The sequence below is a fragment of the Leptonychotes weddellii genome, chromosome 10 (assembly GCF_054177405.1).
Source record: "Leptonychotes weddellii isolate Sample4059 chromosome 10, ASM5417740v2, whole genome shotgun sequence".
In the NCBI taxonomy this organism is placed as follows: domain Eukaryota; kingdom Metazoa; phylum Chordata; class Mammalia; order Carnivora; family Phocidae; genus Leptonychotes; species Leptonychotes weddellii.
In genome coordinates, this window is record NC_138378.1 from 73120344 (window position 1) to 73145261 (window position 24918).

Below are 24918 nucleotides of genomic sequence, written 5' to 3' on the forward strand. Positions count from 1 at the left end.
AAAAAAAAAAAGATTTCTAAAAAAAAAAAAAAATATCATAGGTGACCGTATGAAGCCTAAGTCTTCCCTCATTTTGGAGGCCAAGAAACCCAGGATAAAAGGGTTAAGGAGTAAGGTAGGCTTCCCATTCCAAACCAGGTCTGTGTGACATCAAAGCCCCAAGCCCTACCGCTCTTCTATGCTGTTTCCTGTATTTAGCATAGATGCCAACCAACTCTCTGGATGTCTAGTGTTGCCACACCTCAATTTTCACCCCTGTAATGTCTCTAGTGAGCTGAAAGAATTGGCAACAGATGTACACTTTATTTTATAGTGTGGAAGTTGGGTTGTACCAGAGTCCAGTGAGGTCCAGCCCCTGAGACTTTAGCACTCTACCCATCACTACTCATATTCCACAGTTTGGCATTAGGGGTAGCCTTCAATGGCAAACCTCTTCTCCCTTCTAAGGAAAAAAAGATGTGTTCTTGGAATAGTCCTTGAAAAATATTTCACACCCTAGTTGTTTAAGCATTCCTGTGGCAGAGGCTGCTTCTTGTCTATTCCAGTATCTACTTCCCTCTGCTTGACGAAGAGAACTTCAGTCAGGTCTCTTGCCACCAAGAGTTACAGATAGTTCTCAGCGTCTCCTGTAGCTAAGTGTGGTCATCTGATAGAGCTCTGACCAAAGAGCAGAAGCGCTCTGTGGGATTCTGGGAAAGCTGCTTAAAAGGAGTTGACTCAGCTAGGAGGAAACCCTCTTGTCCTTCTGTTATTCCTACTTTGTTAATACAGCAACTGAGAAGTAATAGCTCAAGTTCTAGCTTGAACCATGCGTTTACCTTGAGGATGGAAACCACCTCAAGGATGGTAGAGCAGAAAGATAGGAGGCTGATGACAATTTGGAGTCACTCTACCAGTCCTGGGCTGCCTACCTTTATTTTTACATAAGAAGGAAATAAACTTCCTCCCATCCTCTCTTCCTCCCTCTCTTCCTTCTTTTCTTCCTCCTTTCCTTTCCTTTCCCTTCCTTCTCTCTCTCATCTCCTCTCCTTTTTCCTTTCCCTGTTTTTTTCCTCCTGTCCTTCCTCCTTTCTATCCCTTCCTTCTATCCTTCCCTTTCTTTTCCTTCCTTCCTTCCTTCCTTCCTTCCTTCCTTCCTTCCTTCCTTCCTTCCTTCCTTCCTTCCTTCTTCCTCCTCCCTCCCCCCCTTCTTCCTTTCCTTTCCTTCCTTGTTTGTCACCATTATTTTGGGTTTTTCTATTATATGCAACAAGGCAATTCTAATTACAGTTTCCAAAAATATGCTTAGCTTCCTTTGGGCACATTTTGATGTCCTGGGAAATCCTGTGAAGCTCTGAGCCTACTGGCTCAGCATTTAGTTGAATGTGCTTACCTTACAAATTATTAAGGTATCATGGAAATATGCACAGCTGAATATTTTGGGCCTTTATATCCTTTAACATCTTTTTGAGCTAAAGCACTTTTAGCAGTTAAAACACATTAACACATATTCACAGTCCCCCGTCCTTACTGTTTCTTTCAGAGAAGGATGCATTTGGAAGAAATTAGAGTCTTTCTCCTCTAAAGCTATTCCTATCAAGTTCACAGAGACTGCACACCTTTCAAGGTCATGCTACAAATGGATTTGGAAGGAGTATGTTTTTGTGATAAAAGTTATTGCATCAAACAAAACTTAAAATTTACTCCAGGTGGGACTCCCCCTCCCCTTTCTTATTTTAGCATCACACAAAACTGACACAAGGTAGTCCTGTTCTTCCAACATACTGAATTTTGGGAACAAGTGGAAGAGGCATTAGGAAGACATAGTTTTGTACTTAAGAACCAGAGTTGGTGGAAAGGAGCTTTTCACTGAAATGTGATTCATTTAAAGACAGCCAAATGTTATGGTCTCCTGGTTACAGTATTTATAATTATTTTACCTTAGCAAAAGATACTGATTTTGGTGAAAGTATTTTATGTACCTCCTTTGTTGACTGCAAGAGTTAAAATAAATCGACCAACCCCCCCAAAAAAAACCCAACCCCCAAACCTCACCCCCAAAGCCCTATAGAGATAAATACAGAGAGAATATTTAGAAATCCTGGCAAAAGGATGTGGAAATTTGAGCAATCATCTGAATAAATCAGACAAAAATGGGTGAGAATATTAATTCTGTTCTTAAACCTTGATTGTCTGGCCCTATCATAAATTAGATTGAACTGAATTTTCTAGACAAAAGCCATAAACCTTCCCTTAACTTTGTCTGTGGGAACAGGATATGTAAGTACCAAATAATCACTTTTGGTTACTAGTGTTGAAAATACACCCTTTGCATGGCATTACATTAGCTTTGGAGTTAAAGATGTGTTCTCCACGGAGTTAAAGGAGGACTGTCAATGGACTCATAAGATCATACAATTTCAGTATTTGCCAGGAATTTGGATATGATCTATTTCAATCCTTTCCCCCCTCCCCTAGCACCATTTTAAAGATGAGGAAACTGAGACACAGAGCTTTTTCAAAGTCTCACAGCTTGCATATAAATTCCAGTGTTAAAGGCATCATGTTTCACACTTTTTGTTTATTTTCTAAAATGATCTAGTGGAGGAAAAGGAGCTTTTGCCCATCAGTTTGAATTGGGCCCTAATTACATTTGGTGTCATGATTTTCTTCCATAAAATACCCAATAAGAAGATTGTAACATCAAAACCTTCCAAGAATGAGTTCACTTAAGCTTGTTGAAAGTTACTTTATTTTTTTAATTTTTTTTTATTTGACAGAGAGAGACACAGCAAGAGAGGGAACACTAGCAGGGGGAGTGGGAGAGGGAGAAGCAAGGCTTCCCGCCGAGCAGGGAGCCCGATGTGGGGCTCGATCCCAGGACCCTGGGATCATGACCTGAGCCGAAGGCAGATGCTTAATGACTGAGCCACCCAGGCACCCCGAAAGTTACTTTTTAAACACAAGAGACATGGGCTAAGTGAAAGACTTTTTCTATTTTAAGTGATAGCACACTAAGCCATGTAGGAAAACAGAAATACCAAACTGCATATTGATTCCAAAGCAAATCAAGTTAAGTATCTTCTATGGACATCTAGTCAGATAGTAGAATCAGGAAAATTACGTATGCTCTCCTTTATTTTCAACAGAACTAGGGAATCTCCTTTCAACTTCGCATGCAGTATGGAAATCAGGTTTCTGAAGTAACCATTACAACATGTTTTCATGAGTGTTTATTAAGAAGCCCCAAAGCTTTGTTAGTAATAAATCGGGTGACATATCTATAGGCTTAAATCTTTTATTGGGTACTGATTAACTTAACTGCTCTGCCTGACAAACCTTCATAATAAATAAGCCAACCAGCGAGCACTTTGCAATCAAACCAACTTTGTTTAAAGGACTATCACTAAAACATGATTTACGTGGTAATGAATTTTGCAATCAGCATGTGGTGGTGTACAAGTTTCAACATGAATCTAAAATGTAGAAATCTGAAGACATTGAAGTTATTAAAAATAACACCACAATACAACTACTTTTAATTAAAAAGAAATATATCACATTCATATTTAGCAGCGGCATTATGGCAGATGAAGAGGATAACTCAGGGCTACTTTTTAAACACTTCCTCACAAAACATGGCTATGGTTGCTTTGAAGGTTAATGATTCCTTTTGAAGATCAAGTTACTTGCCATAATTAAATCAAGAAAAAAAATCTGAATAAGAAACTATTTTACATATGCGTGTAAACCATGTAAATAGACAAGGAAATTGATGAGGGTGTGTCAGTAAGAAAAGTTAATTGTAGATCTTTTCTTCCTTTTGACCAAATTCTTCTTAGAAGGCCTATATAAATCACTGGCTTCTCTGTCTCTGTTTCAATTAATTAAATTGTTGACAGTGAAATTGTAACACAAAAGTAGGTTTGGTATAAAAAATGATTCCCAGATCTTTTTCTATCAAACTTAAAAAAAATCTTGAAGAACTTAAGTTTTAAACATCTGTCTGGACAGATGTCAAAATGCAGAGTGTTACACCACGATGCTGTGTAAGTATCTGACACTATGTTATTACTCTTCAGTTAAATATTCACAGCGAGATTTTATGATCTTTTTAAAAGAAAACTTGCATGAGAGAACAACCTCATATCGTACACCATAATAAGCACTTTAAATGAAGGAATTCCAGAGCAAACAATGAAAAATAACTTACCGTGCTAGTTTTTACATCTTATTTCAGTCACCTGGGGTTTTTATATCGAGATTTTATAAATCATTCAATAGCATGTAATGGTTGTGATTCTATTAAAAATTATATTATTAATTTTGAGTATTTGCCTAGAAAGAGAATTTTAGTGAAAGTCTTACATATAAATACTGGAGAGAATTACATCTGGAAAAAATTATGGCACTGCTGAATCCTACTTGTTGTGGAATACATGTTATACAGCACAATAAACCATATTTTTCCAGAAATGAAAGTGAAAACTATCACGATAGTATGAAGGCAAGAGAAATTTAGTAAGTAGGACTTCATTGAAAGGAATATTTAGACCCAGACACTGAGATGCTGAGATGGTGCTTTAGTCTGTGTTCTCCTCTACCTCATATCCTCTAGATTAGATACAATTGCTTTACTTGATGAATATTTTCCCATTAGGATTATATAATTGACTGGGGGAAAAAGTTTTTAATGGTTTTAAAGGGATTAAGAAAACAAAACCTCTCTTTTCTCCCCAGAGTTTACTAGCCAGCCCCCTTTGCACTAAATACATCACACAAACAACCACCATTTCCTCGTATTGCCAGGAAGAATTCTTCAGCAAAACAGTAAATTCTGTGTCAAAGAGACTAACAATAGCATGAGCATCTCGCTGTTTACTTAATGAGAAGTGAATGGAAGTGTGAAGGTGCAAAGACACATTCTGGGTTAGAGGATGGTGAGATGAGACCGCTTCTTTAGCACAAGGGAAAAAAACCTCTGGAAACTTCATGTCTGAAATAGAGTATCCTTCCTTCCTTCCTTCCTTCCTTCCTTCCTTCCTTCCTTCCTGTCCTTGGGGAATCCTCCTTATTTGCCATAAAAATTCTGAGATGTAATAATTTGCTCTTGAAACTGTCAGATTTAATGTTGATAAATCTTAAGTGGTTTAGCTTTGGAAAACATCAGCTTATGTTTTAATTTCCTTTGTAGCAAATGCTTAGTGATACCCTGGTCTCCAGGTCATGCTGCATAGTCTAGCTCCTATCGATATCACGTATTGTTTTCATCATTAAATGAAACTGAATGAAGTTGGTGATGAGTTGTCAAGAAATCTCAGGGACGATGACATGTCAGTGCTCCGTTTCTCCTAAATCCTTTGTACCTATTCATAAAGATCAAATGAGATTATGTCTATGAACCAGCAGTAAACTGTAAAGCACAAACATAAGCGGATGATGCCAATGGTGATTATGATGCTGTCCGACAATGTTACTCATTTTTAGACTAGAAATTTGGTCACAGCCTTACATTTTCTGATTATTTTATGGTCGCGAGTACCTAATTTGTACTAATATAGACTAGATTTAGCCACTCACTGGGATTCTAAAGCATTGTCTTATGATTCCTCTTCCACTATTATCAAGAATTATTTAGCTAGTACAAAAAAAAAAGATTTTTTTTAACCTTCTGAGTTTTCCAATCCACACTTCCCAGATTAATTAAGAAGTTGCCCCAATATCTCTTTTCTCTTTTCTATTATGTAGTATTTGCAGAAAGAAAATGCTAATTTGATGCAGAAAGCTGCTTCAAATTAGTCAAAATAAACCCTTGTTCCAGGCTTGTGTGCACTAAATAATTCTCCCTGATCAAAATGGGAGTGGGTCTGGGGAGAAGGGGAGAGAGGAAGTTTGCAGACTTTCTCCCCCGTCTCATTTCCAACCAGGTAAAACAGAGTTCGAAAGACCCAAATTCTCAGCAGATCTGCACAGCACAGTAATAGCCTTTATGCTTGGAAATTTATGGGCCATGGACAGTTTATAAGAAATGATGTAGTTCATCAGAGAGCCAGACTGATGGAGCACATGGGAGCATTCTGCACAGGAAGTTGGATTTTGGAATAATACTTACTTTGATAGAGTTGTTTTGTTAGCTAAGTAAAACAGTAGGGAAGCCAATGGCCACTTAGGCTTCAAACATAAATATATATTTATAAGTCACCCAGCTGCCTAATTGAGAGTCGTTGTGTTTTCACTAAGTATGTCTTCACCAGAAAGCAGTAACAACAATATTATCAGCAAAACCCCCATGTAGGCATAGATTCATTTAATCAGTCTTTGATAGTTTGGAGATAATTAAATGCAATCTAAATGCTTCTGTCTTCAAGTCAGAGGGTAGGAAGATGGTTAGAAAGATGCTTTTCGGGGGTGGGGGAGCGGTGTTAAAAGATAGAAGTGAAAGCCTTACGTTACACTCTGGGTAGTGGAGGGCGATTATCAGAGATTTGAAATTGTGGTTCTGTGGACTCCTGATGGGGAGAGATGGAGAGCTCCGAGGAGCAAGGGGTGGGCGTACAATTGTCTGAGGCTTTCAGGTTTCACAGAAGAAGGTTAAGCAGGACGTGGCTTGTTAAATTTGAGCAGAGAACTGGAAAATAAGATTTCACACTCCTGAGATGGGGAAAGCTGGTGAGTTTGGAGTTTGTCTGGGAGATTTGAAAAAGGTCGGGTGTGCTATAGTGTTTCTCAAATTGTATTTCAGTGCCTATGAGCAGAAAAAAAAGTAGGTGTTATGAAAAAAAGCAAAGGGTCCGTATATCCATGCGCTCAAGTCAAGTGTCTTAGGTAAATGGGCATTTTAAAACTCACATAATTATTTGGCATGTGGAAATAAAATGCGCAGCCTCTTCTGCTTGGCTGGACCTCCTCGAATTCTGGCCGCACTAATGACGTTTTGCTACTGTGTCCTCCACTCATGTCCCCGCTTCGTGTTCCCAAACCCCTTTCTCCCCTTTATGGCCAAGGCTTTAATGATTTCTCTCTTTTGCTTTGAGACCTTGAACTAGAGTTGGATTGAAAGTGGCAGCATGGGAGTCCAAGACTCAGGTTGTAGTCTGAGGTCTGTTTCTCTGTGTGACCTTAAGGAAGGGCAATTGTCTTTCTTCCTGAAGGGGAGGAATAGGTCAGACCCCGAGGTCTCCCCTAGTTCACACATTATATTATCTCAGATGAAGTCTTATTCTTCCAATTCTCCCCTCCTCTTCTGGGCCAGGTGCCGCCTCCTTAGCCATCACTTTTTTTTTTTTTAAGATTATTTATTTATTCATTTATTTGACAGAGAGAGACACAGCGAGAGAGGGAACACAAGCAGGGGGAGTGGGAGAGGGAGAAGCAGGCTTCCCGCAGAGCAAGGAGCCTGATGTGGGGCTCGATCCCAGGACCCCGGGATCATGACCTGAGCCGAAGGCAGACGCTTAACGACTGAGCCACCCAGGCGCCCCTAGCCATCGCTTTTTATAAAAATTATTCAAGTCTGCTTTTTGACCAGTTCTTTACATCTAATTCTCTTTTTCAATGGTTTCTCTATTTTGTACTTCTAGTTTTACTTGTATCCTCTTTGCTTTTTGGTTCCCTTTTTTGAGATGAATTTTATCTTTATGTGGCAAGAATGTTCTTCCTCTTCAAGTATTTATTTTCCTCTTATCCTCAATGTTTGATCTTTCCTTGTGTAATGTAACACTAAACACATTTATAAATATTTCTTGACTGATTGGTTTAATAAGATTCCCCATGTTTCAGACCTCCCGCCTCTTTCTTTTGACTTTGGACTCTGGGTCATCTCCTGTATTTTTGGAATTGGAGTAAAAGTCATTCTTCACCTATTATAATATGAGCACTGGGTCAAGCAAGTTGCCCCTGTGCAATTGTTAGTCTTAAATCCTCTGTTCTTAAGGGGGCGACTTATGGGATGACTCAGTGTCATTTCCCCTGCTCCCATCCAAAATGAACAGGAAACATAAAGGACATTCAGTATATTGGATAACAGTCAAACTTCTAGTAGTTTGGTTGTGCTAGGAAAATTAAAACTTTTAGTGTCAGAAACTCTCAAACACTTTCTTTTGGTTCGAACTTGCAGGAATATAAAATGGGAAATTTCTCTACTAAGAGTTACAAATGTTCTATAATAATTACTCACTGGAGAGATCAAGATAAGAATCCTTAAAAGTATAACTTCACATTAGATCCACATTTCCTTGTACCATAGAACACTAAAAGAATTTAATAGCTTGGAGAAGATGTTACTCATTGCCTATTATCTTGCTACTAATAAATGTATTTCTGTGAAGACGTGATAAATTTTGCACTACATTAAACACATTTTCGCATATACTTAAATGGACTGTTGTTTAAATCCAGGAAGGCAAATAACTGGTCTTTGTTAATTAACTTTTCTAAAAAATGGAACTCACAATAGAGTAAAATAGAAAAGAATTGTTTTTCCCTAACTAGTATTATTGAATTTATTAAAATATTCTCTAAGAGGCTTCATGTGTTTTACAGTCCACCATACTTTGGTTCTCAATTCTGCCATTTTGAATTTCCCTCAAAGAGTTGGTCGTTACCAGAGGCTAATGCGTTTGTCTTATGAGACCTCATAAACAGCAGTCAGAACTTTCTGATAAATTAGGGGTTTGTAATTTATTAATAAAAGTTCATTATGGCATTTCCATGCCAAGTAATATTCTATAACATTAGCAATAAAATTTATCTGACTTGCATAAAACTTCAGGAACATTTATGCTTTTTGGAAATGCCATGGGGACATTATGACATCTGCAGCATTAAATAGTTTTTTGTTATTTATTCAATACTCATGATACTAGTTTAAATCCTCCTCAAAATAAATATATTATATATATTTATATATATATTATAATAAAAATATTATAATCCAAAATGTATAGATATAGATATTATAAAACTTACGAATGGTGAAGAGTGATGAATGGAATTGCTTAAAAAAACCCAACTGTAGAGCATTACTCTTTAGAGATATAGGATTGAAGAAAAGGAATTGATTGAATTTTCCTTAAATTTTGCTGACATATGTAAGTAGATGTCAATGTCATAAAGTGCAAAGCACAATATTCCCCCCACTCCAAATCAGCAAACTGTTGTCCAGTTTTAAACAATTTGATGCCTATGCTTTATGTATTCGTTCATGAGGAGCTATCACTTAGAACAGTGAACTTCAATTGGTGTGAAATACTTTTTAGAGACAGGAGGCGGAATGATGGTTACTTTTGCTCTAGGTAAAAGGAGATGATATTGTTCTTCAACCATTTTGTGATGAAGGTCTACATTTTGGCTCTTTCCCTTCTATTCAAGTTTGAAAGTACAATGACATTATAAGGCTTTATCATAAATAAATGTATTGTTTTAATGTAGTAGTCTGTTTAGCCTTGATATCCACAAACATTCATTATGTTGCAGTGTTTTAAAGGTACCTGGACAGCCTTTGTTAATATGTATTCCCCCCAAAAATTAGTATTTTTTTTAAAAGATCTTATTCATTTATTTGAGAGAGAGAGAGAGTACGAGCAGGAGGAGGGGCAGAGGGAGAAGCAGACTCCCCTCTGAGTGAGGAGCCCTACTTGGGGCTTGATCCCAGGACCCTGAGATCATGACCTGAGCCAAAGACGCTTAACTGACTGAGCCACCCAGGCTCCCCCTAACTCCAGAGCAGTATTAATGCAATCTTGGATAAAGCTGGACGTCTTAAAAGGTGCCTTGTCCATCAAAAGGGGATTAGAAAACGTCCACCGGTCCAGGGAAGTGAATATGATCTTGTCATATGTTGGGGCTCCATGTGAAAAAATATGGAAGAGTCGTCAGATGGAAATCAAAACACCATGACCAGGAGAGGGGTCTGAAAGTTTCCTGTTCACATGGTTTGGGGACTTCAAGTCAATACATTTTCCTAAACTGAGTCACAAAATAGGCAATACTCATAGGATCCTAGCAGGAACAAATGAAAATTGCTCTGTTAATATACTTCCTTCCGGCGCTCCTCAGTAAAGGAACGCCTATAATGGATGACCTCACAGATGAAGATAGGAGTCTCCCTGGGGAAGAATCAACAGCTATAACAAATAGGAGATCAGCAGCCTTGAAATTGGAAATTATAGAATAATGTAAATGAGTCAATATATTCAATATGTTAATTGACTATAGATAAAAGAAGAAATCAGGAGTCACAAAGACACGGTAGAAAATCATGGAAGAAAAAGAGCCATATTTGTAAAAAAAAAAAAAAAAGCCACATAGAAGTTGTAGAAGTGAAAAACAAAATATTGAAATTTGGAAAAATCCAATGACTTATTAGAAAGCCATGTTAATTTAAATGTTCAATAAATAGAACAGTAGAACAGAATACAGAACCCAGAAACATACCCAAGCATGGATGGAAACTTGCCATTCGACAGAGGAAGTATTATGATAAGGGGAAAGGATAGAGTACTTAGCAAATGCCATTGTGTCAAATGATAACCATATAGAAGAAAGAAGATTGAATCTCGGCTTTATACTAACCACAAAATCAAATTTATCTGGATTAAGGACCTAAAAATATAAATAAAAGATTCAAACTTTCAGGGAAAATTATAGGTAAATATTTTGTCAGGGTCTAGAAAAATTTCTTTTTCTTTTTTTAAAATTTTATTTATTTATCTGGCAGAGAGAGACACAGCGAGAGAGGGAACACAAGCAGGGAGAGTGGGAGAGGGAGAAGCAGGCTTCCCACAGAGCAGGGAGCCTGATGCGGGGCTCAATCCCAGGGCCCTGGGATCATGACCTGAGCTGAAGGCAGACGCTTAACGACTGAGCCACCCAGGCGCCCCTAGAAAAATTTCTTAAAGTAGTCACAAAATAAAATCATTAAGGATAGGGCAGCTAGATACCCTCATGCAAAAGAATGAAGTTGGACCTGTACCTCACACCATGCACAAAAATTAACTAAAAAATGAATCATGGGTCTAAATAGAAGAGCTAAAACTATAAAACTCTTAGAAGAAAAAATAAGTACAAATTTTATTTTAAACTTGGAGTTTAACATTGGAGTTGGCAATGCTTTCTTGGATATGACATCAAAACCACAAATAACAAAAGAAACAGATAAACTGGACTTCGTCAAAATTAAAAACATCTGTGCCTTTATCAAAGGGCACTAACAAGAAAGCAAAAAGAAAATTTACAGAATGGGAGAGAATATTTGCAAACATGTATCTAATAAAGTGCTAGTATCCAGGATGTATAATGAATTCTTACAACTGAACAATAACAAGACAGATAACCCATTTTTAAAATGGGCAAAGGATTTGAATAGACGTTTACCCAAAAGAGATACACGAATGGCCAATATGCACATGAGAAGATGCTCAACGTTATTGGCCGTCAGGGAAATGCAAATCAGAGCCACAATAAAATACCATACCATTTCACACCCATTAGCATGGCTACAATAAAAAGATGGACATTTGGAGTGTTGGGGAGTATGAGGAAAAATTGGAATCCTCACATCTGGCTGGTGGGAATACAAAATGGTACAGACACTTTGGAAAACACTCTGGCAGCTCCTGAAAACAGACTGTGGAAGACTCAACAATTCCATACCTACACAACATGCCTAAGCATAGTTATCTATGAATACATCTGGGTAAACTTCAAAATTATACTACAGAGTTGAAGAAGCAGTTCATAAAAAGATATGGATGGAATTATAACATGTGAATTTTAAAAATATATTAATAGGTAACTTGTTATACAGTGTATTTTTTGCATGTATATACTTAGGTACTAAAAGTGTAATCGAGCCCTGATAATTGAAAACATATGTCCACTGAAAACTTTTACTTGAATGTTCATAGTTGCATTATCCATAAGTGGAAACAAACTGAATTTCATCAATGGATGAACAGAAAAACAAAATGTGGTATATCTATGCAATTGAATATTACTTAGCCATAAAAATAAATGAAGGACTGGCACATGCTACGACATGCATGAACCTTGAAACCAATAATCTTAGGAAAAGAAGCCCAGTCACAAAAGGGCACATATTTTATGGTTCCACTTATATATGAAACATCCAGAGTAGGTAAATCCAAAGAGACAGGAGTAGATTAGTGGTTGCCAAGGGCTGGAGGGTGGGCTAGTGGGGTGTGGTTGCTGATGGGTATAGGATTTCTTTTGAGGTGAAGAAAATGTTCTGGAATGAAATAGTGGTGATGGTTGCATAACTTTGAATATACTAAAAACCATGGAATTCTATACTTTAAAAGGATGAATTTTATGTTATGTGAAATGTATCTCGATTAAAAAAGAAGAAAAATTAAGGAAAAGATTGATTAATTTTATGTTAAAATTTAAAGTAATGCCATATAAGAGTGTAGATAACTAGCTGAGAAACAAAATGTCCACCAGGTAATATGCATAAGTCAAGAACAAGAAATTCACAGAAGAGGAAAACCAAATAACCAATAAACACATACTGATCAATGATATACAAATTAAAACAATATTGAGCAACTTTCCCATGTGTATGCAAGCATGTGTTAATAGCAAAAGTTAGAAAAATATGTATGTTTAACAAAGAATTGGTAAATAAATTATAGTATATTTGTGCAATGGAAGACAGTAGAATTATTAAAATGAATAAACTAGACATATGTATACATCTGGGTAAACCTCAAAATAAACTACAGAGTTGAAAAAGCAGTTCATAAAAAGATATGGATGGAATTATAACATGTGAATTTTAAAAATACATTAATAGGTAACTTGTTATACAGTGTATTTTTTTGCATATATATACTTATGTACTAAAAGTGTAAATATCTAGATTAGGAGAATACACAGCATCTTCAGGATATTGACTAAATGTGGGGAGGGGAAGGGAAGTCAATGGATTAAGAAGAAGGGAAAAGGGAGCTTCCAGTTCATGTTTTGTATTTTATTTCTTTACAAAGAAGTCAGAAGAATACATAGTGTAATAAAAATAATTGTTACATTTTGTTAATTGTTAAATACGGTGTTTTAAATATTATTCTCTGTACTTTATTGTCAACATGACAGTTAAACATGGTGTCAGGCTTATATTTATGTAATAATGATGATGTAATAAGTTTTGTCACAGACTTACATGACATTTGCTTTTGTTTGTTTGTTAAATTGCCCGTTTGCCTCCTTTGCCTGTGTTTCTATTGGCGCGTGCCTGATATTGGTTGAAAATTCTGTTTGGCTATGAATAGCAGAAACCCGGAAACAGCAACTTAAGCAGATTGCAGGTTTTATTTTTTCTCATGGAATGAAAGACCAAATGTCAGAAGTCCGAGTTGGGTACAGTGGCTCCGCGATGCTAGGGGAGAGATGGGACTCTCTGTGTCTTCCCACCAGCCCATCCTTAGCGGATGGCACCCTAGTCTTGGCACCCTAGACGTCCCAGGGTAGCTGCTTTGCTTCCCCGGAGGGGGCGGTGGCAGTGCTGTGTTCCAGGCAGGAAGAAGTGGAAGGAGGAAGGACATAATGTATCTACCAATATGGCCTCCCCACAAGCCCCATCCTCTTGCCCCACGCATTCACCTTATTTTAAGAAGCCTTCCTGAACGTCTCAACTAAAAACGTCCTCTTTTTTTCTCAGTGGCCAGAACTAGGTCACATGACGACCTCTACTGAGGAACTCGGCAGTATTTGTCTAAGCCTTCCCGCAGACAGATACCGAGAAGAAGCTGGTAAGCCTTCACAGCTGACAAGCAGGGATGTTAATGATGGTGACAATTACAACAGGTGCCATTTATTGAGCAGTGCTAATATGGCAGGTGTGTGAGCTCTGTACACTTCACCTTGCTTAATCTTCACTGCAATCCTAAGAATTAAGTACCTGCATTAACACCCATTTAAAAATGAAGAAATGGAGACTCAACGAAGGTGGAGTAACATGTCGAAGGTCATATGGTGGTGGGACGGGAACTTGAGTCCAGGTTTGTCTGACTTCCAGGTTGCCTGGAGCTGTCCCGGTTTTAGGCCTGAAAGTCTCATGTCCCAGGACCCATGTCAGTCCTGGAACAGTGAGGTCACCCACTGAAACTCAAACAGTATTAGGGTAGGAGTTCAGTTAAACTTTGTGGAGTGGTTATTTTAATAAATATTGTTTCTCTGTTTTCATAAATGTTAAAGACTTGCAATATATCGAGAACGTAACCTTTCATATTATATGTCTTTCTTTTGCCTTGTAATTTGTAGGACACTTTCTGATACACAGTATTTTAAAGTTTTATGTGTCTGTCTATTTTCCTTTATCGTTTCTTCCTTCACTTCTCTGTTTAGATATTCTTCCCCATTCTACCCAAAAAGTTGTATTTTCTTCTGGTTCTTTGAGAATCTACTTTGTAATCCCCAAAGTAAAATGGGGATGTGCAGGAATGGGAAAGAGTTTCATGCACATGTTCCATTTCCCAGGTTTGGGTGAGTGTTTTAGAACTTTAAACCTAAATGTTTGAAATGTTCGTCTCAGGAACTGATTTAAAATCCGTAACTTAAAGGAATGAAAACTCTTCCCTATGCATTCCCAATGTGCACTGCACATGTATCTGATCTGCGTCGGCAATCATGTCAAAATGTGTCAGCTCATTTCATATTCTTTTTAACTGTCCTTTGATTAAGGGAGCGCTGTATCAACTTATGTAAGCCTGCAGTCAAATATACCTTCAAATTATTAGCACCTGGTGAGAAATGTCCTTCCCATTCTAAACACCAGTTCATCATGTCTTATTTGTAATTCACTTGATGATTTTGATATATCATTATAAATACTATATGTGACTAAGTCTTTATACTGAAGCTTTGTTCTTGTAAAAATGGCAGAAAATGTGAATTGCATACTGTGTCCCTGATACAGATGTGTGGATCTAGACCAAACAGGTGTGGTGCTAGGCTGAGATGATAAATCACCAGCCCCACAAGTCTTTGTGTTGAGAAACATGAGGTCATTAGTGTTTATCTTGCACCGTTGGCTCTAACTTAGTGTTCTAGCCTATGGAATGGGAAAATGTTTGTGAATTCACTGTTATTGACAAATAATTATTAGAAGTTATTTTATTATAAAACAAAATTAATGCTCTAGTCAAGATATTAGCAAACTTTTTGTGAAGAGCCAGATGGTAAACGTTTTAGATTTTGCTGGTCATAGATCTCTAGTGCAACTATTCAACTCTGCCTTTGTGTGGCCATAAACGGTGCATAAACAAATGGGCATGGCTGGGTGCCAATCAGTTATTTACAAAAGCAGTTGGTCTGTATGATTTGGCTGGTGGGTTATAGTTTTCCAACTGCTGGATGGTCAACATATTCATTCCTTCACAACTGAGTTTTACTTGAAAGGTGGGAATCAGTTGCTATTCTGGAAAATATTAAACAAGTGTTCCTATCATTGGTACTTGAAGACTTTGACTTCCGTGTCTTAAGATTAAACTGGAAAGCCCTTTGAACATTTTTGGAAGAGAAGAATCATAATGTAAATAAGAAATTGTGTGTTAGGATTGGTTATATCAATCTCGAGCAAAAAGTTAGTGTCTCAAAATTTCTTTAAGTGGCCTATAATTTTCTTCTTAAACAAATCTATCTTCTACCAGAAAGCTGGACATAGCTTTTAATTCCAGTGGGGGTCCAGGCTTAGAGGAAGGGAAGCATATGGATACCATACATTTGTTAGAGTTTGTCTCTATGTAATCACAAAAATTGGATACTCCAGAACTCTGTATAACACATTTGGATGGTCTACTTTAATGCACAGAGTTTCTATATCATAAAGGCAGCAAATGCAAGATTTTTCCTTAGTATCATAACTTCATGCTTTACTAAATCAGGATGATTGACAGAAACTTGCTTCTGTTTTCATGGATTCTCTTATAGTACAGACTGTAATCTGTGCATCAGTCTCTGATTGGATGTAATCACATTTCAAAGCTAAATATAATTATATAACTATACATATAACTATCTACAACTCTCTCTTCTCTCTCTCTGTCTCTCTCTTTATATTTGAATATACATATATTCAAATCAGTCTCTTATGGACTCCCAAGTATCCATGAATATTTATTCCATCAAAATTTGAATGTTATCAGGACTTAAATGAAGTTTCATACTTTGAAAAACTTCCCAGTCTGTGATAGGGCTTTTGTGGTTGTTGTTCTTGTCTTTTGTTTGTTTTTATACTTTCAGCAAGTACTTTGTTATTCTTTGGTGTTTGGCTTATTTTTGGAGATACTCCCAAAGCAACTGGAGATGATATATATAAAATAAATAAGGTAGATGTTCAAGTTGGGGATAATATTTTTGTTCAAAATTACAATGTAATATTAAAGAAACAGGACTCAGTTTTTGTTCCATCTTAAAATGTAGCTTTAAGGGATTTTCAGATGTCTTAAGTGGTGGAAGCATCACTGGACTACGCTTTGCCTCCTTACCTAAATTTTTGAAGGACAATTTTCATTTGGTCATGGAAGCTAAGATGTGTTTTAGAAGTCTCATTACTCTGTATTCATACCTTATAAAAATAGCCCTGTGATTCTCCCTTAGAAAGATAATTTAGACAAATATAAGAAACTATCAGCACATTTGTAATTTGTATCTCCTTCAAGAAATCTATGGATGCTTTGCTGCTAATTCCCCTCACCTGCCTGACATGATGAACTTTCATCATGAGAGTTTTCCTCTTGAGTAACTGAAACCTATGTTGTCCTTTGTGGGTGGTATTCTGGGGGTGACCAGTGAGGGGGGGCAGGAAAAATAGTTCTTTATTTTTCTCATCATGGAGTCAAGTGTTGTAGGAGAGTAGTCTGGGGCCCACGGTGGGGGCGGGGTGCTGGGGTTAAAGGCATAATCAGGAGAGAGAGGGGAAATGTTCAAAGGAACAATACATGGGATTATTTTTATTTCAAATAGATTTAACTTGAGGAGGATATAGCCTCAGAAATAGAAGCAACAACGAATACATTTGAATTGAGACTACAGAACATGTCTTCCTGGGGCGCCTGGGTGGCTCGGTCGTTAAGCATCTGCCTTCGGCTCAGGTCATGATCCCAGGGTCCTGGGATCGAGACCCGCATCAGGCTCTCTCTCGCTGTGTCTCTCTGTCAAATAAATAAAACCTTTAAAAAAACAAACAACAACAACAAAAAGAACATGTCTTCCTTTGGTATGTTTCTTTTTCTCTCTGTTAAAATCCATATGTGCCACCTTCATCCTGCATAAATACAAAAAATTATTGTTAATTTTCTAATTGCAAAATAAATACATACTTAATGAAGAACACTTTTAAAAGAAAGAAGCAAAGCGATAAAAATTACCCATCATTGGCCAACAGACACATGCAAGGATGTTTAGCATCACTCATCATCAGGGAAATGCAAATCAAAACCACAATGAGAGATCACCTCACACCTGTCAGAATGGCTAGTATTCAAAAGACAAGAAATAACAAGTGTCAGTGAGGATGTGGAGAAAAAGGAACCCTTATGCACTGTTGGTAGAAATGTAAATTGGTGCAACATGGGAAACAGCATGGAAGTTCCTCAAAAAATCAAGAATAGAAATGCCATATGATCCACAATTCCTGCTATTGGTCATTTACACAAAGAAAATGAAAACACTAATCTGAAAAGATAGATGCACCCCTATGTTTATTGCAGCAATATTTACAATAGATATGGAAGCAACCCAAGTGTCCATCAGTAGATGAATGAATAAAAGAAGAGGTGGTGTGTGTTTATGTGTAATGGAATATTACTCAGCCATAAAAAAGGATGAAATCTGACGATTTGTGACAACATGGATGGATCTAGAGTGTATTATGTTAGTAAAATAAGTCAGACAGAGAAAGACAAATACTGTATGATTTCACTTATATGTGGAATCTAAAAAACAAAACAAATGAACAGACAACCCCCCCCTCCCCAAACACAGACTCTTAAATATAGAAAACAAACTGGTGGTTCCCAAAGGGGAGGTGGGAGGAGGTGAGATAGGTGAAGGGGATTAAGAGGTACAAACCTCCAGATTTAAATAAGTCACAGAGAGGAAGAGTACAGCATAAGGATTATAGTCAATATTTGTAATAACATTACATAGTGACAGCTGGTGACTACTCATTTTGGTGAGCACTGAGTAATATATACAATGGTCAGATCAATGTTGTGCACCTGAAACTAATATAACATGGTATATCGATTATACTTCAGTAATAAATTTTTAAAAACCACAGTGAGATGTCACCTCACATCAGTCAGAATGGCTAGTATCAAAAAGATAAGAACAAGTACTGGTTGAGAGAGTGGTTAAGAATAAACGGAATGTTCAAGCACTTTGGTGGGAATGTAAATTGGTATAGCCACTGTACAAAAAATGACCTTTCATTGATCATACAGAAATGTTCATGGTAAAACTTGAATGTTGGTGTCCTCCAGTTATCTCCTTTCCCTCCTTCCTTCCTCCCCTTCTCTTTTTTCCCTTCTTTTTATTTATTTCTATTAAATTCTTGTTTTATCAAAAGGAGGACCCATCACATTAAATATGATGTTTCATAAAATACCGTGTTATATAGCAGTATATCTATCTCTTACTATATCTCTTTGTCATTTCCCCCAACATAATTAAAAAATAATTTTAAATAGCTCTATTTTTTTATTATAAGCAATACATATTTATTGCAAAATAATTTAGAAAATATACAAAAACAAAGGTAAAAATCATCTTTAATACTACTGCCAAAAGTTGCTGACATTTGTTCTGAAGGCTGCTGGAAAGAAGGTATTTAGGGGAACCTGGTTGGCTCAGTCAGTTAAGCGTCTGCCTTCGGTTCAGTTCATGATCCCAGGGTTCTGGGATCGAGCCTCCGAGTCAGGCTCTCTGCTCAGCGGAGAGTATCTGCTTCTCTCTCTCTCTCCTTCTGCCCCTACCCCCCACTTGTGTTCTCACTCACTCTGCTCTCTCTCTCAAATAAGTAAAGAAAAAAGAAAGAAGGTATTTATGCTAAATGAAGCTTGGAAAATTTTGGATTAAAGGCATTTAAATAGGGTTTCTTTCTTTTTTTAAAGATTTTATTTATTTGACACAAAGAGAGAGATAGTGAGAGGGAGAGCACAAGCAGGGGGGCGGCAGGCAGGTCAAGGGAGAAACAGGCTCCCCGCTGAGCAAGGAGCCTGGTGTGGGGCTTGATCCCAGGACCCTGGGATCATGACCTGAGCTAAAGGCAGCTGCTTAACTGACTGAGCCACCCAGGTACCCTTAAACAGGGTTCCTTTTGCTGCGGGACTCCTCAAAGCCTTTAATGTGTTGAAGTGTATGTAAAGTAAAGTGCTGTAAAGTATACCACTGGTTTTACCCTAATGTTCTTATTTAAAAAAATTTTTTTTAAAGGTTTTATTTATTTGAGAGAGAGCGAGCAAACAATCAGGACCTGAGCCAAAGGCAGACGCTTAACCGACTGAGCCACCTAGGCGCCCCTACCCTAATGTTTTTAAACAGCTCCTTATTGATGGACATTTAGTTGTTTTCTGTTTTTTTGCATTTGTAAGTCATGTGGAAATTAACACCCTTGCACATCTCTTTCTGTAATTTTGTCCAATTATTTCCTGAGGATAAACTCCTAAAAAAGAGCTAACACTGGCCTTTTAATTTATCTATATTCCAAGATTAGTTTCTTTGCCCAGGAATGTAAGTTTTTCATAAAAAATAGTTAGGCTGAGGGGCGCCTGGGTGGCTCAGTTGTTAAGCGTCTGCCTTCGGCTCAGGTCATGATCCCGGGGTCCTGGGATCGAGCCCCGCATCGGGTTCCCTGCTCAGCGGGAAGCCTGCTTCTCCCTCTCCCACTCCCCCTGCTTGTGTTCCCTCTCTCGCTGTGTCTCTCTCTGTCAAATAAATGAAATCTTTAAAAAATAAATAAATAAATAAAAAATAGTTAGGCTGAGGATTTAGTTCAAGTGTGTCTACTCCTGAAGAATGAACTAGTAGCAGCAGAGTAGGCTGTCAGAAATATAGTTTGCTAAATACTTGAAATTATTCATAAGATTAATATGCATTTATAAAAGAGTAGTTATCAAGATGTTTTTTCAGTATGAAAACGGGGAGCTGCCCTCATTAAAAAATGAGGTAAAAAGGCAAATTCAAAATGCATTATTTCCCTCCCCCCCCGTAGAGAATCAAAAGCTGGTTTTAAATGAGAAGGAAATACATTTTAAATTCAAGTTAAGATGTAGAACTAGATCCCTACTATTTCTATAAGTGATTTGCCTCTTCTCAGTAATTAAAGCCTGAAATACTCTATCTAGCATTTTATTAGAATTATCACTCCATTCTACCAGAGGTCCAATATGATATTTCACTGGACTTTACATAGGCTGGGATCTCATCCTGCTTAAAATAAAAAGCAAAAAAGCACATCTGTTTGATAAGATTTTCTCTGTCTGAAACTGGAGTCTGCACTGAAACTTTTGAACAATTTTATACAGGACCGAGCAAAGGCTATTGTTTGCTTATGTGGTAGATTGAGATCAAGAATGTTAATGTTATCTCCAAGAACACTTTTTAATTTATATGAAAATTGTATAAACAGGGTCACTGGGGCTAAATGGGATGTCAATGACCTATGAATATCAGAAAGTAAACAAAAGATCTTAAAATAAGCATGTAACCTGAACACCTCGAGAGTTGTTGTATATTGAAGGGCAATTGTTTACAAAAAGAAAGGGAAAATTACTTAGTGCTAATTCTGTTTGTGACAAGACCCTTCTTCCTCAGTCCATCAGCAGAGTGGTGATAGGTCAGAGTTCACTCTGCCTGTTTGGAAGGGCTGTGAAGAAAACCAACATGAACTGTCCTTTACGATCATGATGGCACTCAGAAGCCTACCCATTTCCTTTATGGGGTTGGCTAGCTTCGGGCTAAGTTCTTTCTTCAGGATAGGTGTTGTTGAGGTAGGGGGTAGCCAGGGGATCTGCGAAGGATGAAAGGATTAAAATATGGCTGGCAGGAAGAGATGGGTAGATTCACTAAGGTACATGTTCCAGGATCTCTTTGAAGCCCAAACCTCCATCTTCAAAAGGAATTCCAGCCAGATGGGGAACAAATGGGAACATGTCTTTGGGTGGGTAACCCACAGAGTTTGGGTTCAAGGGTGGAGGAGTGCTGAGTCCGGAAAAATTTCATGAGAAAAAGACAGTGAATTAAGAAAAAGAAAGCAGATTTCCATCATGGGTTAATAGACACATATAATTTTGGATCTGAAACTGAGGCAAATTAAAAACTCACTGGGGTAAATAGTTTTCCCTTAAGAAACAAAAGATATATCAGCACTCCAGGCTGGCAAGGATGTGATTCAAGGGGCAGTATAGTCTAGTGATTATGTACATAACTCTGAGATCACACTGCCTAAAATTGGATCCAGATTCCTAGTTACACTGTGTGATCCAGGGGAAGTAATATGATCTCTCTGTGCCTGAAAATGGGAGTAATAATAGTACCTATCTGCCAGGTTACTCGTGAAGATTAAATAAGTTACGACATGCAAAGTGTTCAGAACAGTGCTTGACATGTTGTAAACACTTAATAAATGTTAACCATTAATTTCAACATTTGAAGATGCGCTAAGATGGATAAAAGATAATTATTCCACTGCCTGCCATTTCATCTGATAGCTTAATTTATATGGTTCTTAATGACTTTTTGAACTTTTTTTTTTTAAGGGAGGAAGGGTTAGGGGGAGAAGGAGAGAGGGAGAGAGAGAATCTTAAGCAGGCTCCACGCCCAGTGTCGAGCCCAATGCAGGGCTTGATGCAGGGCTCCATCTCATTACCCTGAGATCATGACCTGAGCCAAAATCAAGAGTCCGATGCTTAATTGACTGAGCCACCCAGATGCCCTGACTTTTTGATCTTTAAGAGTCACCTTTCTAAGTGAAAATCATCCATAGGGTCCTACCCAAAGCTGCTATCACTTAGTAATAGATAAAGGTGTGGCACATATATATATATATATATATATATATATATATATATATATAAAATGATATATTACTCACCCATAAAAAATGAAATCTTGCCATTTGCAATGACATGGATGGAGCTAGAGAGTATAATGCTAAGCAAAGTAAGTCAGTCAGAGAAGGACAAATGCCATATGATTTCATTCAAATATGGAATTTAAGAAACAAAACAAACAAGCGAAGGGGGAAAAAGAGAGAGAGGCAAACCGAGAAACAGACTCTTAACTACAGAGAACAAACAGATGGTTACCAGAGGGGAGGTGGGCAGGGAAGGGGGGGGAATGGATGAAATAGGCAATGGGGATGAAGGAGTGCACTTGTCATGATGAGCACAGGGTGATGTATGGAAGTGTTGAATCACTATATTGTACACCTGAAACTAATATAACACTGTATGCTAACTAACTGGAATTTAAATAAAAACTTAAAAAAATAAATACTACAGTAAGGGTTAATGGCCATCCATATTGCCTGGATGGGATAACACTTTGGGAAGAGGAAGAGGGCTGGGGCAGTGGGTAGCTCCTAAGACAAACTAAACCCACCCATACTTTGTACCAAACTTAACACACCAATTACAATTTTGCTAACTGAAGTGGAATTCTCAAGCTTACAGAGTTTCGGTGCAAAACACCCCCCAAAAAATGTGCCCATATCATTCTGTGAGACCAAATAGATGGCTATGATAGCTCTCCTGGTTCCTTGCCTGAACCATAGGAAAAGAAGGCGTCCCATTCGAAGGAAGTCAAGAAAGGGGAGGGGGCGCCTGGGTGGCTCAGTTGGTTAAGCCACTGCCTTCAGCTCAGGTCGTGATCCTGGAGTCCCGGGATCGAGTCCCGCATCGGGCTCCCTGCTCGGCAGGGAGCCTGCTTCTCCCTCTGACCCTCCCCCCTCTCATGCTCTCTCTCTATCTCATTCTCTCTCTCAAATAAATAAATAAAATCTTAAAAAAAAAAAGAAAGGGGAGGGACTCATGAAAGAGTTGTGCAGGTTGCTTGTGAAAAAGACCAGGTGAAGGAATTCGGGAACCTTCGCTTTGGATGCAGACTGTGGAAAGCCAAGTCAGCACATGGCCGAAGCTGCAGGCTGTCTAAGCACATGCTTTAGGCGTCAAAAGACAGGAAAGACGGGAAGGGAAGGACACACAGACAGACACACACACAATCAAAGAAGAAGCTATTTTATAAACGTATCTTATTGAAATATCAAATTATATCTTCTTATTTAGTATTTTTGCTTTTGAATTACATATGACAGAGTAGGACATTATAATCGTCTCAGTGTTTGATCCAATCTTAGTTTTGGTCTAATCTCAACTGTGAGATTTGTTCAGTGGACCAAGACATGCATCTTTAAAGTCAAAGGCAGTTTTGAAGCATTGTTTTACTAGAACAGTGATTTTCAAACTTTTGATCTCAGTATCCCTATACACTCTTAAAACTCATTGAGGACTTTTGTTTTGTCATTATATCCATCCATATTTACTGTAGGAGAAACTAAAACTGAGAAAAAAATGAACTATTAACTATTAATTCATCTAAATAATAAACCCATTTCATATTTCCATAAATAATATTCTTTTTTATGAAAATACTTTTCCAAAACAAAAAAAATTAGTAAAAAGAGTGGCAAGATGTTCAGCTTAATAGACTACAGGTTCTCATATCTGATTTTGTGTTCAATTTGTTGTGGTATTTCATGACACATAGCCTCTGGAAAACTCCATCGTACTCTAATGACAGAAGAATAACCAAGCAAAAAACAACTTAATATTATTGTGGAAATAGGTTTGAATTCGCAGACTTCCTGAAAAGATCTCAGGTCTCCAGACCACACTGAGAAAATATTCTAGAGCAAAGGCTTCGACGTGGTCAGGACTGCTTGCTCTGATTCTATTGCTGTTTCATTACTGTAGTTTATTGATTCTATGAGGCCCATTTCTTCACACTCTGAACTTGGGGTATGTCTTACACTGATAGTGTCCTACAATAGCTGTTGTGACATAGTTGTCATTGTCTGTGCAGGCATGAACTTGAGCATGGTTATTCACGTTGTCACCATTTTGTTTGAATTATGTGCATTGTTGCTCTAATGTGTTGAGTTTAATTGCTGTTTAAAATTTTTCTTTTCAGAATCTACAGTATAATTTGGTGTTGAAATAAGGAGTTACTGTAGAAAGTTCCTGTAGAAAGGCAAAGATACAGAACAGTGGCGCATAAATTTGATATTAGTGAAGCGATTTTGGAAGGATGAATGGAATCGTGTATTTTCTTGCACAAAACTGGGAGTACTTTATGGTACACAATAAGGGAATAAACCTACAAGTAGCTATGGCTGTATTGTATGTTGTTACTGAGAGATGGGCAAAGTGATGACCTATCACATGCCAAACAGTACGCTTGAAGACACAAGACATTGCCAAACCTCTTGGTACAGAGGGAAGATGTTGCATCATGTTGAGAGGATGGTGTGACCAATTTATGCATCATGCGGGGTTATCATTAAGGAGAGTAGGTCTTAGTTTAACTGACAGTATTTTTTTCTTTCTCAGACATCCATGAAATAATTCCTGTTTTACCACTGATGTAATCTTAGATTCAGTAAAAATTTTTTAACACTGTTTCTTAGATCTATAGTAACCAGGTAACACACATTAGGTGGCTTCAAACCACAGAATTGTTTTCTTTCATAATTCTGGAGGCTAGAAGCCTGAACTCAAAGGTGTCAGCAAGGTCATGTGGCCTCTGAGGCTTTGGTAGAATTCCCCCTTGCCTCTTTCTGGTTACTGGTGGTGGCCGTCAATCCTTGGCATTTCTTGGCTTATAGCTAGCTGTGTCATTCCAATCTCTCCCTCGGCAATC

General features: G+C 37.7%; 1 long non-coding RNA gene across 4 annotated transcripts in view; it reads left to right on the plus strand.

The window, feature by feature from the left end:
- LOC145723916 (uncharacterized) overlaps positions 1–24918 on the plus strand; it is an 87866-nt gene that overhangs the window by 19243 nt on the left and 43705 nt on the right. For 2 of the 4 annotated variants that reach the window (XR_014149329.1, XR_014149330.1), the window contains exon 2: positions 13658–13748. The exons of the other annotated variants lie outside the window; for them this stretch is intronic. This is a non-coding gene — a long non-coding RNA (uncharacterized LOC145723916). The remainder of the gene's footprint in view (positions 1–13657; positions 13749–24918) is intronic. 4 annotated transcript variants of the gene reach the window in all.